Source organism: Aulostomus chinensis, chromosome 15, assembly GCF_037954235.1.
Source record: "Aulostomus chinensis isolate RoL2024-O1b breed Wild chromosome 15, RoL_Achi_v1.0, whole genome shotgun sequence".
Taxonomy (NCBI): Eukaryota; Metazoa; Chordata; class Actinopteri; order Syngnathiformes; family Aulostomidae; genus Aulostomus; species Aulostomus chinensis.
Window position 1 is genome coordinate 24680277 of NC_141334.1, and position 15684 is coordinate 24695960.

Consider the following 15684-nt stretch of genomic DNA (forward strand, 5'->3'; position numbering starts at 1 on the left):
CTTTAATCTTGACTATGATCTGACTCATGATTTCTGACAGGTTGCTGTTTCCACTCCAGAGCCAACAGTAGTTGATCCTATCAGACCATTCTGATGAGCTCAGCTTTTCACTTCATCAATTGAATCACTAATGTGAATATGTTTAGCTTCATGATGTTGGGGGAGGGTTTGTTCAGATGATTCTAGGAGAATCAATGATGACATCAATATTTAACATGAACATCAATCAAGAACGACTTGTTTGAACTGAACATACTGGATACTGTGGTGCCTGATGAGGACACAACTGTGGTACAAAGTTGCAAAAGATGGTTTTTGGAGGGAGATTTAGAAAAGATGGTTTCCAAATCAAATCAGTTGTTACAAGGGAAAGTCTGCACATCAACACACACACACACACACACACACACACACTCCCACTGACTAACACATATTTTTCATCACGTAAACCACACTGGAGGATTGAAAAAGATTCCACATGTTGGTCAACCAGAGAAGCTTCAACTGGTGAATCACACAACCATGCATGAAGGTCAAGGTGCATTATCTGCTGTGGCCATTAGCAGGGGAATTAGCTCAAATGGTAGAGCGCTCGCTTAGCATGCGAGAGGTAGAGGGATCGATGCCCTCATTCTCCAGAATACTTGAGCTTCTTTTGTTGTTGATCAGAGGAGCTGCTGTTTGAAGAATGCTGATGTTTGTCCACAAGTGTGAGAAAGTATCACCCTGCTACTGGAAATGTGAATGAACACGTGCTCAGGTCAAAGCTGGAATGAAACCAGTGACATTGAACCACCAACATAGTGAAGGAGTTCATCCTGCAGGTTGATGGCAGCTTTTAAATTCATTCAACATTGATTAGGTTCCCCTCTCCTGCTGAATCACCATCCAGAACCTGGTCAAGAGGAGACTAGAGTTCAGGAGGTGATGTGACAGCTGGTTGGACAACCAAGCATCCAGAGCTGTCCAGTCTGAGATCCCAACTCCACACCATCGAGAGCCTCCTGGATGATGTCCTCAAGCAGCAGTCCCTGTTTTTCTCCTGGCTGGACGTGATGCACCTGGATGGCCCCGCAGCTCTGAGAATCCAGCAAATAATGTTGCTCTCGGCTCATCTGATATCCATCCTCTCCTGTGTATGTCGGTTGTGGAGAAGGGGAGGCGGATTTCTTTTCCTCAAATCTCTCCAGATGTCCTTCTTCAGGTGTCAAACTACTTTGCGGTGCTCAAAGAGCTCCCTGACCATGTGGCTACGGGTGCCTCGACCTCTCTGGAGCAGCCTGTCCAGAGTGGATCCAATGGTTTCCCATGGGAAACGCTGTGATTGTCTCTCTCCTCTTGCTGTCTCATACTCTGTGAGTGCATCTACTGGTCCTTCACCATCGTCCCTGCTGCTAGGTGGGGCACTGGTTATGACTAAAGCCACTGGTAACATCACCTCGAGCTGAGACTTGCCGGTTGATACTGCTTCATTCAACTCTGCTGCCTCTGCCACTGCCCTCGCTGGTGAGGCTGACAGCAGGTTTTCTCTCTCATCTGAACTCTCATTTTATGATGGTGGCTGAAATCCTTGTAATTGGTGATTCAATCATCAGGTCTGTTGAACTCCCAGGTGCTATCACCAACTGTCTTCCTGGTGCCAAAGTTGTGGACGTTATCAAACTGTCCCCAGAACTCATCGATCTCCACCCCTCAGCTCACATTCTGATTATACTGGTGTGCACCAATGACGTCATGAAGAGGCAGCCAATCACACTTCATGACCAACTCCAGTCTCTTTTAATTTCAATTCTGTGTTTCTTCTGGCCCCATCCCTGCTCCTTCCAAATGCAGGGAGCATTTCAGCCGTCTTTACGGTCTGCATGAATGGCTGAAAGACTTCTGGACTGCAACTGGTTCTGGTTTTATCAGCAACTTTGACTGTTTTTGGACCGATCCTGTCCTTCACAGATCTGATGGCCCACACCCCAACATGAAAGGTGTTTGACAAAACTTCATGAAGTTCATTGCTTTTCATTCTGATTGATGCTCATGTCAGCATGACCCTGAACCAGTAGCCACTCCCACTCATCATGAAAAGCATCTTTCCTCCCTCAATAATTTACCTGCCACCATACAGGTGTCAAGTACTCCAGTACATTACACAGCAAGACTGTCAAAAAAATCTGTTTGTATGTGTTTGCACAGGTGGGTTCTGTCTGACCTGATTACTATTAAAATACTTCCTGCTTTTCAGTTTAGTCACTCACTTTCAAAGGGTTGTCTGTGGAATCTAAGAGCCATCTTTAATTGGTAATGATTTTATTTTAGCACATTTTATTTTCCTTGTTGAAACTTGGTCAGATTCCGATGTTCCTGTCATTCAGGCGTCCTCATGGTCATAGTTTTTGGAATAACCTTAGGCTCTCTGGTTGGGGGCAGGGGGGGGGGGCTGCTTCACTAGGATAAATGCTGAGTGGAAATGGAAATCCTCAACAGTGTGATCTCATTATCACAAAAGTTTGAAAAAATGGACTCAAAGTGAGCTGGGTAGGACGCTGTCACAGGAGCTGAATGAATGAGTAGGTTCTCTTTTTCATGGGACGTGGATGAGAGTGAAACAAGAACTTCCTGGATTCAAAAGGACTTTAGTTTGTTGGCATTTTTTCAAAGAAACCAACAAAATCTCTGAGTGGTGCAGATGTCTGATGACTCCACAGAGCAGACTGGAGCGCTCAGCCTCAGTCACCTGTGTGAGCCACAGCGGAGCCACCGTGTGTGATGGAGTTTCATTTTTGGCTCCAAGAGACTGGATTTAATTGGTGTTTTGTGTGTTTTGAGGCCTACTGGCAGCGACGAATGAATGAACCATTGTTCCATGAGGGAGCTGGTGTCAGGTCAGTCCCTGTTGCTACAAGAACTCCTGCTTCTGAGACAAAAGGTGAAACATTCAAGACTCAAATTCCTGTTCTTGTCACAATCCTGCACTCCTAAAGCAAAGCCTGTTCAACAAGTGGTAGAGCAGAGTGGTGCAGCGGAAGCGTGCTGGGCCCATAACCCAGAGGTCGATGGATCAAAACCATCCTCTGCTAAATGAAAAGACCAAAATAAACCTGATTGTTTAGAGATGTTTATCTGTTAAAACAGGGTGGAAAAGAAACTGGTCTTCCTGGAGAACAACAAACCATTCTGAGTGTTAATAACAGTCTACTTTTGACTGAAGCAGAAATTTTACTGATAGAGGCGTTCATTTTAACCTCACAGAAAAATTTCCATTTCTACACTGTAAACCCGAACAGTACTACGAACTCAAAAGTATTGTGAGAACAGCAATCAAAATTGGCTATCAAGTCAACCAAACTTTAAATTGCCAAGTGTTCCGAACGAGTAACGTAGTTTTAATTTAATGCTACTTAAGTTGTCTGAGTGATCATCTCGGCCTTACTCAAAACCTTTGAATGCGCGGATGCATGCAGCCTAATGACATAAGCATGTCGCTACATTGGCGGGACCGAATGAAGCCAGAAAAATCCAACCAACATGGAGGACGTGAAGCGAGGGGTACGAGTCGGTCTTCGAGGTTAAGAAAATTGCAAGTGTAAGGGAAAACACTTCAAAAGTCACTTTCATATTGTTTAATCACATTAATACCGCAATGAAATTGCTTTTTTAGTGTGTCTGTGCTTTTTTCATGTTCAGTCTAACATGCGGCCTTAAGGCCACGAGGACCTGTTGCGTGAACGGAGAGCAACGGTCATAATGACGATAGTCCCTTTCAGTCGGTATTAGTATCTTTGAATGTGTGTGCTGATAATGTTAAGATTAGATTGGAATAAACCTTTTTTTTTAGAGATGTTTATCTGTTAAAACAGGGTGGAAAAGAAACTGGTCTTCCTGCAGAACCACAAACCATTCTGAGTGTGAAGAACAGTCTACTTTTGACTGAAGTGGAAGTTTATTTTATATACATATAAAATAAATGAATATGTAAATATATATTTTTGAAGGAGGCTTCATGGTGGTGCAGTGGTCAGCACTGTTGCCTCATAGCAAGAAGGTTCTGGATTTGAGTCCCGGCTCGGGCACGGGATCTTTCTGTGTGAGTCTGCATGTCCTCCCTGTGCCTGTGTGGGTTCTCTATGGTCCTGCGGCTTCTTCCCACCATCCAAAGACATGCAATTGGGCACTCGGCTTATTGATAGTCTAAATTGACCGTATGGTATGAAAGTGAGTGTGAATGGTTGTTTGTCTCTATATGTTGGCCTTGCTATGGACTGGTGACCTGTCCAGGGTGAACCCCACCTCTCCCCTGTTGATGCTGGGATAGGCTCCAGCCCCCTGCGACCCTTAAAGTAGGAATAAGTGGAAGACAATGGATGGATTGAAATTTATAAAGGTGTTTGTGATTCAACCTAACAGATAAATTTCCATGTCTATACTGATTATCTGCAATGGTTTAGGGGGTGGAGCCCATCCCTGCAGCCTTTGGGCGAGAGGTGGGGTTCACCCTGGATGGGTCACTAGTCCATGGCAGGGCCAACACATATAGACAGACAACCATTGGCTCTCCCAGTCATACCTACTGTCAATTTAGAGTCTGGATGAACCTCTGTAGCAGAATGAGACCTGTGCCGACGTTAAACATTTCAGCCCACATAAAGTCGGGAGTCATGTGGGAAAGCTAGCAAAGTACACCTCACATACACATGGTACAGAGACACACACATACAGACAGCCAAAGACAAGATGTGACCCCTTGACGGGCTCCTGTGATGTGGACAGTGACCGGACTGGAAGGGTCCTGGTGGAGATTCCCCATCAAGAACATCATCTCCTGTATAACCAAAAATGACATTTACATGCTTCTGTGTCCCTGCGGCCTCTCCTACATTGGCAAAACCACAAGACCTTTAAAAAACAGAATCACAGAACACAGGTGCGCTATCCGCAACCAGGACCCTTCCAGTCCAGTCTCTGTCCACGTCACAGAAGCCCGTCACGGGGTCACCTTATTAAAATACATCAGGATTGAATCCATCAAACCCCCTCGCAGAGGTGGGAATGTGGACACGTTACTCCTCAGGAGGGAACTATTCTGGATAAATACATTGGGTACTCCAGCATCAAAAGGACTTAATGAGGACTTCAACACGAAGCCATTCCTATAAACGTATCATGGTCCACTTTCTGCGATGTTTGAGTGACTTTTTTGATGGTCTTGCGGCCATTGAAATAATTTCCATGTGGTTTATGAAGGTGGTGTTTCATGTACCTCTGACTTTCTTATGTATGTGCCTGCGAGATTCTTCCTCTATATTTCTATCTGTGTACTGCTTCAATACAATGGATATGACAGGTACCTTTGGTCCTGTCTAAGGATGGATCAGTTTAGATTATCATATAATTTAAAACATCTTTAGATTCAACATGTTAAATAACCATCCTATTGATAAAGCAATTTCTTAAAAATATTAAGAGGCGCCTCTATATTCTACTAGATTTATCCCGGCCGGCCAGCCTCATGTGTTTTCCATCTGTTTTAATTTAAAGTCCTATGTATATATGACATTACAATTATCTTGTGTTTTTTGATGTGTTCATTTTTGTACATATGTATGTATTTATTTGTCACGATGTGAATCGTGGAAAAAAAAAAACCCTGATCATGTGACCCCTCAGGGTGGATTAAAAGATGGCGTCCTGTACACAGGATTTAGCCTGAAGAAGAGCGGCTACGCTCCAAACGCCGCTGTATGGTGATGTGCGAAATAAATTCACAAAAGTGAGCTGATGTTTGCGGACTCTTTTTTGCCTTTCTATATTGATGTGTAGTCCAGCACCTATTCATGGGATGTGCGCAACTTCTCTACTTTTGCATATCCAGGAATGTCCAATTCCTTTGTGGTACCTGAAGATAGTATAAAGTCCATCACGTCACACAAACACACACACACACAGCTTGAAATCAGTATAAAAATGTGTGTCATCTTCTGTATCATTGGAAGACATCTCTGACTGCATTGCTTGTAGGATTCTAGGAGGATTGTAGGAGCTGTCCAGTCTGAGATCCACACCATCGAGAGCCTGCTGGATGATGTCCTCAAGCAGCAGTCCCTGTTTGTCTCCTGGCTGGACGCGCTGCACCTGGATGGCCCTGCAGCTCTGAGAATCCAGGAAATAGTTTTGCTCTTGGCTCATCTGATGTCCATCCTCTCCTGCGTACGTTGGTTGTGGAGAAGGGGAGACGGATTTCTTTTCCTCAATTCTCTCCAGATGTCCTTCTTGTGTGTCAAACTACTTTGCTCAAAGAGCTCCCTGACCCAGTGGCTACGGGTGCCTCGACCTCTCTGGAGCAGCCCGTCCTGAGTGGATCCAACAGTTTCCCATGGGAAACGCTGTGGTTGTCTCTCTCCTCTTGCTGTCTCCAACTCTGAGAGCGCTTCTACTGGTCCTTCACCATCGTCCCTGCTGCTAGGTGGAGCACTGGTTATGACTAAAGCCACTGGTAACATCACCTCTAGCTGAGACTTGCCGGTTGATACTGCTTCATTAAACTGTGCTGCCTCTGCCACTGCCCTCGCTGGTGAGGCTGACAGCAGGTTTTCTCTCTCATCTGAACTCTCTGTTTACGATGGTGGCTGAAATCCTGGTCATTGGTGATTCAATCATCAGGTCTGTTGAACTCCCAGGTGCTATCACCAACTATCTTCCTGGTGCCAAAGTTATGGACGTTATCAAACTGTCCCCAGTACTCATCGATCTCCACCCCTCAGCTCACATTCTGATTATACAGGTGTGCACCAATGACATCATGAGGAGGCAGTCAATCACACTTCATGACCAACTCCAGTCTCTTGTAATTTCAATTCTGTGTTTCTTCTGGCCCCATCCCTGCTCCTTCCAAATGCAGGGAGCATTTCAGTCGTCTTTACGGTCTGCATGAATGGCTGAAAGACTTCTGGACTGCAACTGGTTCTGGTTTTATCAGCAACTTTGACTGTTTTTGGACCGATCCTGTCCTTCACAGATCTGATGGCCCACACCCCAACATGAAAGGTGTTTGACAAAACTTCATGAAGTTCATTGCTTTTCATTCTGATTGATGCTCATGTCAGCATGACCCTGAGCCAGTAGCCACTCCCACTCATCATGAAGAGCACCTTTCCTCCCTCAATAATTTACCTGCCACCATACAGGTGTCAAGTACTCCAGTACATTACACAGCAAGACTGTCAAAAAACCTGTTAGTATGTGTTTACACAGGTGGGTTCTGTCTGACTTGATTACTATTAAAATACTTCCTGCTCGTCAGTTTAGTCACTCACTTTCAAAGGGTTGTCTGTGGAATCTAAGAGCCATCTTTTATTGTGAATGATTTTATTTTAGCACATTTTTATTTTCCTTGTTGAAACTTGGTCAGAGTCTGAAGTTCCTTTCATGAAGACATGTCCTCATGGTCATAGTTTTTGGAATAATCTTAGGCTCTCTGTTTTGAGGGGGGGCTGCTTCACTTGGATAAATGCTGAGTGGAAATGGAAATCCTCTCCAGTTTGATCTCGTTATGATGAAGGATCTTTTAAAGGATTTTAACAGAAGAGGAACGATCTAAGTACTTCTCTCAACTTACTGCTGCTTACCCCCATAACCCTAGGCTGCTTTTCAAGACCATCAGTTCCCTGATCCACTGCCCTCCTGTGACTGCTGAAGTAACTTCTATTGAGAGATGTCCATCTTTTCGTTCCTTTTTGTTCATCAGGTCTCAAACATCAGAACCTCAAATGTTCCATCTCTGTTTACTTCATCATACAGAAAACTGGACCACACCTTCAGGTCTTCACTGTAACAAATTGCTGTGTATTTACGGTGGATTTACAACAGTATTCTACTGTATTTCATGATAATTGTAAAATACTGTTAAATATTCATCCCTTTCCTGTAAATTTACAGATAAAATGGCCAGTTAACAATGACATCGAGACAAAGGTCAGATAAGTTAATTTAACAGCACTAAACAGTATTTGAAATGAATTGCTTTAAATTTACAGTGGATTACAACACGATATTACAGTACTTTATAATAATTGTAAACTACTGTTTTATATCCATGCTGACATGTTGATTAACAACTAATGCTCAGTCAATAACAAACTTAATTTCACAGCATGAAACAGTATTTTCTTCAAACCAGTGGAAACCAGTGTCAATTGCAGCCAGAGCAGCGCATGGAGAGCAGGGAATGTAAATTCATGCTCATCTCCTAAAGCTGAAGTGTCCACTGTCGTTTTGTCTGCATGATTCTTGAACTGTTGACTTTTCAATTGATTGTTCAGTCCTTTTCAATATTTCAGGTTGCTAAAGCAAGCTCTGTTGCTAGCTTGAGCCCAAGCCTTTTTGCTCGCCTTCAAAAAGTGTTTTTCATTGTTTTTATTGTAGTTCATGTGTCATAACCACCGTTCCTTCAGTCGGTAGGGGTGGGGGGCGATGTAACTATCGCTGGCCTGCATGATAATATCTAATCACTGTTAGAGCTGGCCCGCTGGATTATTGCATGCACCGCTAATACACTACAAATCCCACAATGCACCGTAAGTGAGTTAGCGTGTCAATCGGGAGCCCGCGAGCGCAAGTCCTCTTGCACTCATTCATCAGCACTCTAAAGGCATGTTCAGACTTGGTACAGAAATGGTAAAAATCTTGGTATATCATCCACCAGAAATTTCTTGTAGAGAAATATTTCCATGATAAATGACTATGGAAAGCTCCCAATAAGAAGTGAATACACCTGATTTTTGAAATTTATAATAATTATTAATGTTCTGATATGCTTTGCAGGCTTTGTTAATTTCAGGTTCAATTCATGCAATAAGGTCATTTGCAAGGTCTCAATAAACACTGAACCAGTCTGGCCCTCGACTTTTACCAATTTTTAAAATTTTGGCCAACTGTGTATTTGAGTTTGACACCCCTGTCTTAGAAACTACAAATAAATTGCCAATTACAATGTTGAACTAACTTGTGTCAACTTGTGATATTACAGAGCTGCCTGTGCTCCTCAAACGCAAAGGAAGGATCTTCCACAAGTTTAGATTTAGTATGTTAGTATATCACATGATTTTTGTGGTCAAAGATAGACATTTAACTAAAGCAAAATAATCTTGTGTGACGTGTGCTAAGACATGCACTCATATGTTAACATATGTTAGGCATATGTGGACCCACAGTTGCACACCCAGTGCTTCTTGTAAGTGTGTTTTTCCTGGATGTCATAGAACTTTCCAAAAGTTCAGAACATTTAAATCTCACAGCGACCGCCACTGCTGTCCACTTCCCAAGATACTAATGGAGATAGTGCTGTGAACAATCAGAAGTCTGCCCAGAGGCTGTGGAAGAAAATCAGTTCTTCAGAAATTTAGCAATGTTTTATCTCAAGTTGCAAGTCAAATTTCTCCTCCCAGCTTCTGTGATTCAGGCTATCATTGAGGACTATCAACAGATGCACGACATTCGTCAGTCGAACCTGCTTTTCAAACTCTAGTAAAAGCTTGCAAATCTTGGTCTTGCAGAAACTGACATAGAGAATGTTATTGATACACGATGATGTGAAGATCCTTTCAGAAAATGTAACACCCAAACACTGAAAACTGACCAGGGGCCTCATGTATCAATGAGATTTACGCAAGAAAAACGTGCGTTCGCAAGGATCGAAGTACGAGTTTGAAGTCGAAGTACGAGTTTAAAGTGGTACTTTGAGTTAAAAAAAAAAGTTGAAGGAACAAAAAAACAAAGACAACAGCAAAAAAGACAAAAGTGTTCCTATCAGTTGAAGGAGAAAAAGAAAAAGTGGAAGGAAATAAAGACAAAATGTCAGGGGAAAAAATAAAAATTGAGTAGAAAAAAAAAACTTAGGAGAAAAAATAAAGCATTAGGATATAAAAAACAAAGTTGTAGGAGAAAAAAATCAAGTGTGAGGCGAATGTCCCCTAGGGGGCACAAATTCAACAACCCTTTGTTTCAATAGAGATAAAAAAAAATTCTACTGGAAATTGTTTTATGAAAATGTACTTACCAGCTCAGAAGAGCAGAAGTGCTGTAGTAAAATATCCCTGGGATCTTGCAGTCTTTGTGATGAAGGCACAAAAGTGAAGTCTGTGCGCACCGCTGAGCCATTAAACCCGTTCAAGTCACTTGAGCATGCGCTGACGTGATTTGACCAACAAGACGAACGCGCTTGAATTTTAACGCATGTCGTCTTGTTGTGCGGACAAGGAAATTCTATTTCGACCAACCATAGGGGGTTGCTTGTTGAGGAAACAGTTCTGTAAATTGAATACAAAATACTCTTATTTTGAGTCAGATCAATGAAAAAACTTAATATAGACCAACATTAGCTCGTTATCTTTTTTACAGTGTGGAAGATGAATTAATCTCAACCAGTTATGGTAGGAGTGAGAATTGGGAAAATAGGAGAAAGGCTCTAGGTGGGTTTCTTCATGAAAAAGCTGAAGGGGCTTTGATTAAAAATAGTCTCCACTATCAAAGACACACATGCCCCAACATCCTTCTTCTTTAAGCCTGAGAAAAAGGTCAGAGAGAATAATGTGATGATGCATCTCAAGCTTCCAAATGGAGTCACAACAACAGGTCCAGTAAAGATGAGGAAGCTGGCAATAGATTTGTACACTGATCTCTTGAGTGCTGGGAGCTGTGAACTGGAGTGTGTGGAGGAGATCCTGGAAGGACGACCACAGCTGAGTGAAGCACAGGCAGCTCGCTGGAGGCCCCATGTCCTTTGAGGAAATGACTGCAGCAGTTCAACAGCTCAGCTGTGGTCAAGCCTCAGGAGTTCATGGACTTCCCTCAGAGTTCTACAAGGGGTTCTGGACTTTGATTGGTAAAGACTTGTATGAGGTTTTCATGGAATGCTTGGATTCTGGGACCTTGCCATTAAGTTGTATGAGGGCAATCTTAACATTATTACCCAAAAAATAGACCTGGGGTTGCTAAAAACCTGGAGACCAGTGCCGTTGTTATGTACAGACTATAAGATAATGGCAAAATGTCTTTCTAGCAGACTCAAGAAATTCATGGACAGTGTTATTCACTCCAGTCAAAAATACTGTGTCCCTGAACGCACAATTATGGACAACCTATTCCTAATCAGAGACATTATTGACATTTCCAAGTTACAGGATTTAGATGTAAATCTTTTTTCAATTGATCAAGAAAAAGCTTTCGACAGAGGCGATGGCAGGTTTCCAGTTTAAAACACTTGAAGGTTTTGGCTTTGGTAAAAAGTTCATTTCATGGATTAAGTTGTTGTATTCTGAGGCCAGTGTCCTTTTAAAGGTGGGGGGAGGACTCAGTCGACCAGTGGCGTCAGACAAGGTTGTCCCTTATCCGGGATCTTGTGTTCTCTGGCCATGAGCCTCTCTTAAACCAGCTAAGGCAGGGTCTCTCAGAGCTGGCCTTCTCTGACAACAGTGATACGTCTGCTTACACTGATGACGTCACAGTGTTCCTAACAGGTCAAAAGGATGTCATAATTCTTTTTTAAAAAATTTGCTTTATATGAGCAAGCATCCTCTGCAAAAGTTAACTGGTCCAAGTCTGAAGGTCTGCTGTTAGGTAAGTGGAGTAATAAAGAGAAGCCAGTATTCCCAGCAGGGCTTCAGTGGAACACTGAGGGGATGAAATTCTTCAGTGTTTTCCTGGGCAGTGAGAGCTTTGTGAGTAAAAACTGGGAGGGTGTAGTTGAGAAAGTCTGTGCCCAATTGTCAAGGTGGACTTGGATCCAGCCTCTCTGTGGAGCTGTGGCTACAAACAGACATGCGGACACTGCTTCTACTTCAATAGTGAGGAGTCTCTGCAGCTTTGTGGCTTGGATGTCCAAGACTGAGTCCTCTCTTTTCAGTGCTGCGTCAGCTGCTAAGTGATTTAGACGACAGCTTGTTTGTATTTGGGCCCTGATACGTAGCGGCACAGCGGAGCCGTGTCCCTCTGGTCAACTTCCTCATCAGTCAGGCTAAAATAAGCATCTGGCTGAGTAGAAGACACAAAATGAAAGTTCTGGGGTCGATTGAGGCCACACTCATGTTCAAAGGTTTAGTTGCCACTCAGCTGAAAGTTGAGTTGACATCTTACAGGATGATGTCTCACGTAGAAAGATTGGTGACTGTTTGGGGGGGGGGGAGTGTTTTATGTACTGTGGTCGACCTCTGAATCACAGAATGTCTGCTCCTGTTGGTGTTTTTGCTGTAGATGTTGATTGATGTTTGTTGTTCATTAATGTAGGTAATATATTGGATGATTAAATGTCAAGCTCTCTCTCTCTCTTGGATCAGTGTGTAACTTTTGGCCCACTTTGTACCTGTAAACCCACCATGAAATCTGCATTGTGCTCCTTCTTGGAGAGAGCAAGAGGCTTGCAGCACCTGGTATCCCAACAGTCTCCATCCAAGTACTAACCAGACCCAATCAGGCTTAACCTCTGAGATCAGACCAGATCAGGTGTTCACAGGCTGGTGGGGCCTTGAGCCGACGGGAAGGCCTCATGTTGGTCTGTAGTGATCCCAGTGATCATCGTGATCACATGCAGTTCAACATTTCAGAACCTGACCTGACCAGAGCGCCCTGTGCTGACACACCTAGCAGGTGGCTGCTAAATGGCCCTAATTTCTCCAGGACCCTGCAAAGCCTGCAGGTCTTCCTGCTCAAACTCCAGATTTTCAAAGATGAGGTTCAGTCTCCAGTGAGCCTACCAGTGAACTGCTGGCAGAGTTGCTGAACTTGAGCTTTGGTAAAATCCCACCTCTGCCGAGAGTCAGGAAAGGCAGGCCTGCTCTCCTGGGACGCTCCCAAAAATACTGACAAGCACTTCTAAAAGCCTGGTGGGTGAGAAGAGCTGTGTTCAAATGCCAACAGGAGCTTTGAAATGAATATTTTTCATAAAAACAGAACAGGAGAAAGAAGAGTGATCACTGAAACCCTCAGGCTGAGTGTGACATCTTCTAAAAACATTGAAAGGATGAGTAAAACCATAGAAGCGGTCCTGTCTAGTCAGTGGTAACAAGTTACCTGTTGAGTGAGTCCAGGTGTGCTGTCTATGATCCTGTTAAAAACCCTCCACACCAGACAGCTGCTGTGTTTGTGGGATCCGTGGATCCTGCTGGAAGAAGCAGGATGGAGCTCTGAATGCTTCCTGTCTCAAAGAGCTTCTCTATGCAGCTCACATCCCCTCCAAAATACATGAACCCATCAGATTAAATGTTGAAACGTGTCGTTTAAGCTGTTTAAAAAGCCGTCTTGTCCAGGAGGAGCGCATTTTATAGGTGCCACAGAGATTTTGAAGGGGGTATTAATACTTGTTCTGTGGTGTGATATGTAACCCCTCAAAAAATGGTTGGGTCTGTGATGGCTCAGAACCTTCCTAAAAGGCTCTCTGAAACCGCTATGTGACATTTGTCCGTTTTCCCGCGGCGATTTAAAAAAGGGGAGATACTTCAAACAGAGGTTATGACAATGCCTCACACTTCGTGTGTCTTCCCCACAACTGGGGGACGTTGAATAAACACCGAAAACACGAAAACAATGATTTTCATTCTAGGGGACCTTTAAAATTCCTCATCATTGCCACCTCCAGGAGTGAAGCCTCCCGTGACCCAAGAGGCTCCAGCTGGTAAAGCTCTCTAACATTTCTCCACCACCTCGTGAACCTTAGCTGTAGCATCCAAGCCAGTGCCCCCCCCCCCCCCCAGCCTCCTCCACATGATGACTTCATTGAATGACCAAAGGGCCTCATCAAGAGCTCTGTCAGGTGCCTCTGCTGTGGAGGGTCTATCTGTCCGTCCACATTCAAACTGAAACAACGACTCTGCTAGAATCAAACTACTCAGGATGAAACAAACCAATGTTGAGATCAAGGAGCAACTCACCAGTTGATCAAGAGTCCTCAGCACCAGTAAAGCCTGGTCCTGGTCCCTGGGTGGGCTCCAACCACCAGCCTCTGGGTTAACAGCTGAGCACTGACCGATTGCACCACAGAGACTCTGAGTCTCCTGCTGTTCATGAAGAGTTTTCAGACTAAATTCAGTGTGTGAGGTCCACACTGCACATTTGAGGGAATATGAAGGACAGATGAGAGTCTGATTGTCATGGCGAAAGCCTTCACCACCAGAGCTGAAACAGCCCCACCATCTTAACCCCCCCCAGACCAAACAGGCTTCAACAGAAACAGACACACCTCCTATACATGCAAACAAACAAGACAGTGATATTGTATGATAAGATGCTGAAAGATATTTCCATGTTTTATGTTCTGGTCTGTGCTTTTTTCATCACACAAGTTTTAAAAAATGGACTCAAAGTGAGCTGGGAAGGACGCTTTCACAGAAGCTGAATGAATGAGTGGGTTCTGCAAGACTGTAAAAAAAAAACCTGTTAGTTTGTGTTTGCACAGGGGGGTTCTGTCTGACATGATTACTATTAAAATACTTCATGCTAGTCATTTTAGTCACTCACTTTCAAAGGGTTGTCTGTGGAATCTAAGAGCCATCTTTAATTGGTAATGATTTTATTTTAGCACATTTTATTTTCCTTGTTGAAACTTGGTCAGATTCTGAAGTTCCTCTCATTCTGGCGTCCTCATGGTCATAGTTTTTGGAATAATCTGAGGTTCTCCGATTGGGGGTGGGGGTGGGGGGGCTGCTTCACTTGGATAAATGCTGAGAGGAAATGGAAATCCTCAACAGTGTGATCTCGTTATCACACAAGTTTTAGTTTAAGAAGCTGAATGAATGAGTAGGTTCTCTTTTTCATGGGACGTGGATGAGAGTGAAACAAGAACTTTCTGGATTCAACAGCATTTTAGTTTGTTGGCATTTTTTCAAAGAGACCAACCAAATCTCTGAGTGGTGCAGATGTCTGATGACTCCACAGAGCAGACTGGAGCGCTCAGCCTCACTCACCTGTGTGAGCCACAGCAGAGCCACCGTGTGTGATGGAGTTTCATTTTAGGCTCCAAGAGCCTGGATTTAATTGGTGTTTTTTTTGTGTTTTGAGGCCGACTGGCAGCGATGAATGAATGAACCATTGTTCCATGAGGGAGCTGGTGTCAGGTCAGTCCCTGTTTCTACAAGACCTCCTGCTTCAGAGACAAATGGTGAAACATTCAAAACTCAAATTCCTGTTCTTGTCACAATCCTGCACTCCAAAAGCAAAGCCTGTTCAATAAGTGGTAGAGCAGAGTGGCGCAGCGGAAGCGTGCTGGGCCCATAACCCAGAGGTCGATGGATCGAAACCATCCTCTGCTAAACGAAAAGAACAAAATAAACCTGTTTGTTTAGAGATGTTTATCTGTTAAAACAGGGTGGAAAAGAAACTGGTCTTCCTGCAGAACCACAAAACATTCTGAGTGTTAATAACAGTCTACTTTTGACTGAAGCAGAAGTTTACTGATAGAGGTGTTCAATTTAACCTCACAGATAAATTTCCATTTCTATACTGATGATCTGCAATGGTACGAGGGGGGTGGAGCCTATCCCAGCAGTTTTCAGGCGAGGGGCAGGGTTTATCCTGGATAAGTCGCCAGTCCATGGCAGGACCAATGCATTTCTAATGAAGCTGAATGTGCTCTTATATACTTTTTTATTGTGTTTCTTTCATGTCCTCCTGAGATCAAAGACAGAATTCTAGGTACAAATAAATACA

General features: G+C 43.6%; 2 non-coding genes across 2 annotated transcripts; both read left to right on the forward strand.

Annotated features, from left to right (window-relative positions):
* Positions 1-565: 565 nt before the first annotated feature.
* trnaa-agc (transfer RNA alanine (anticodon AGC)) lies at positions 566-638 on the forward strand. Its single transcript has one exon. It is a non-coding gene; the product is annotated as a tRNA-Ala (tRNA).
* Positions 639-15215: 14577 nt separating this feature from the next.
* Positions 15216-15287, forward strand: trnam-cau (transfer RNA methionine (anticodon CAU)). Its single transcript has one exon. It is a non-coding gene; the product is annotated as a tRNA-Met (tRNA).
* The last annotated feature ends 397 nt before the right edge of the window (positions 15288-15684 follow it).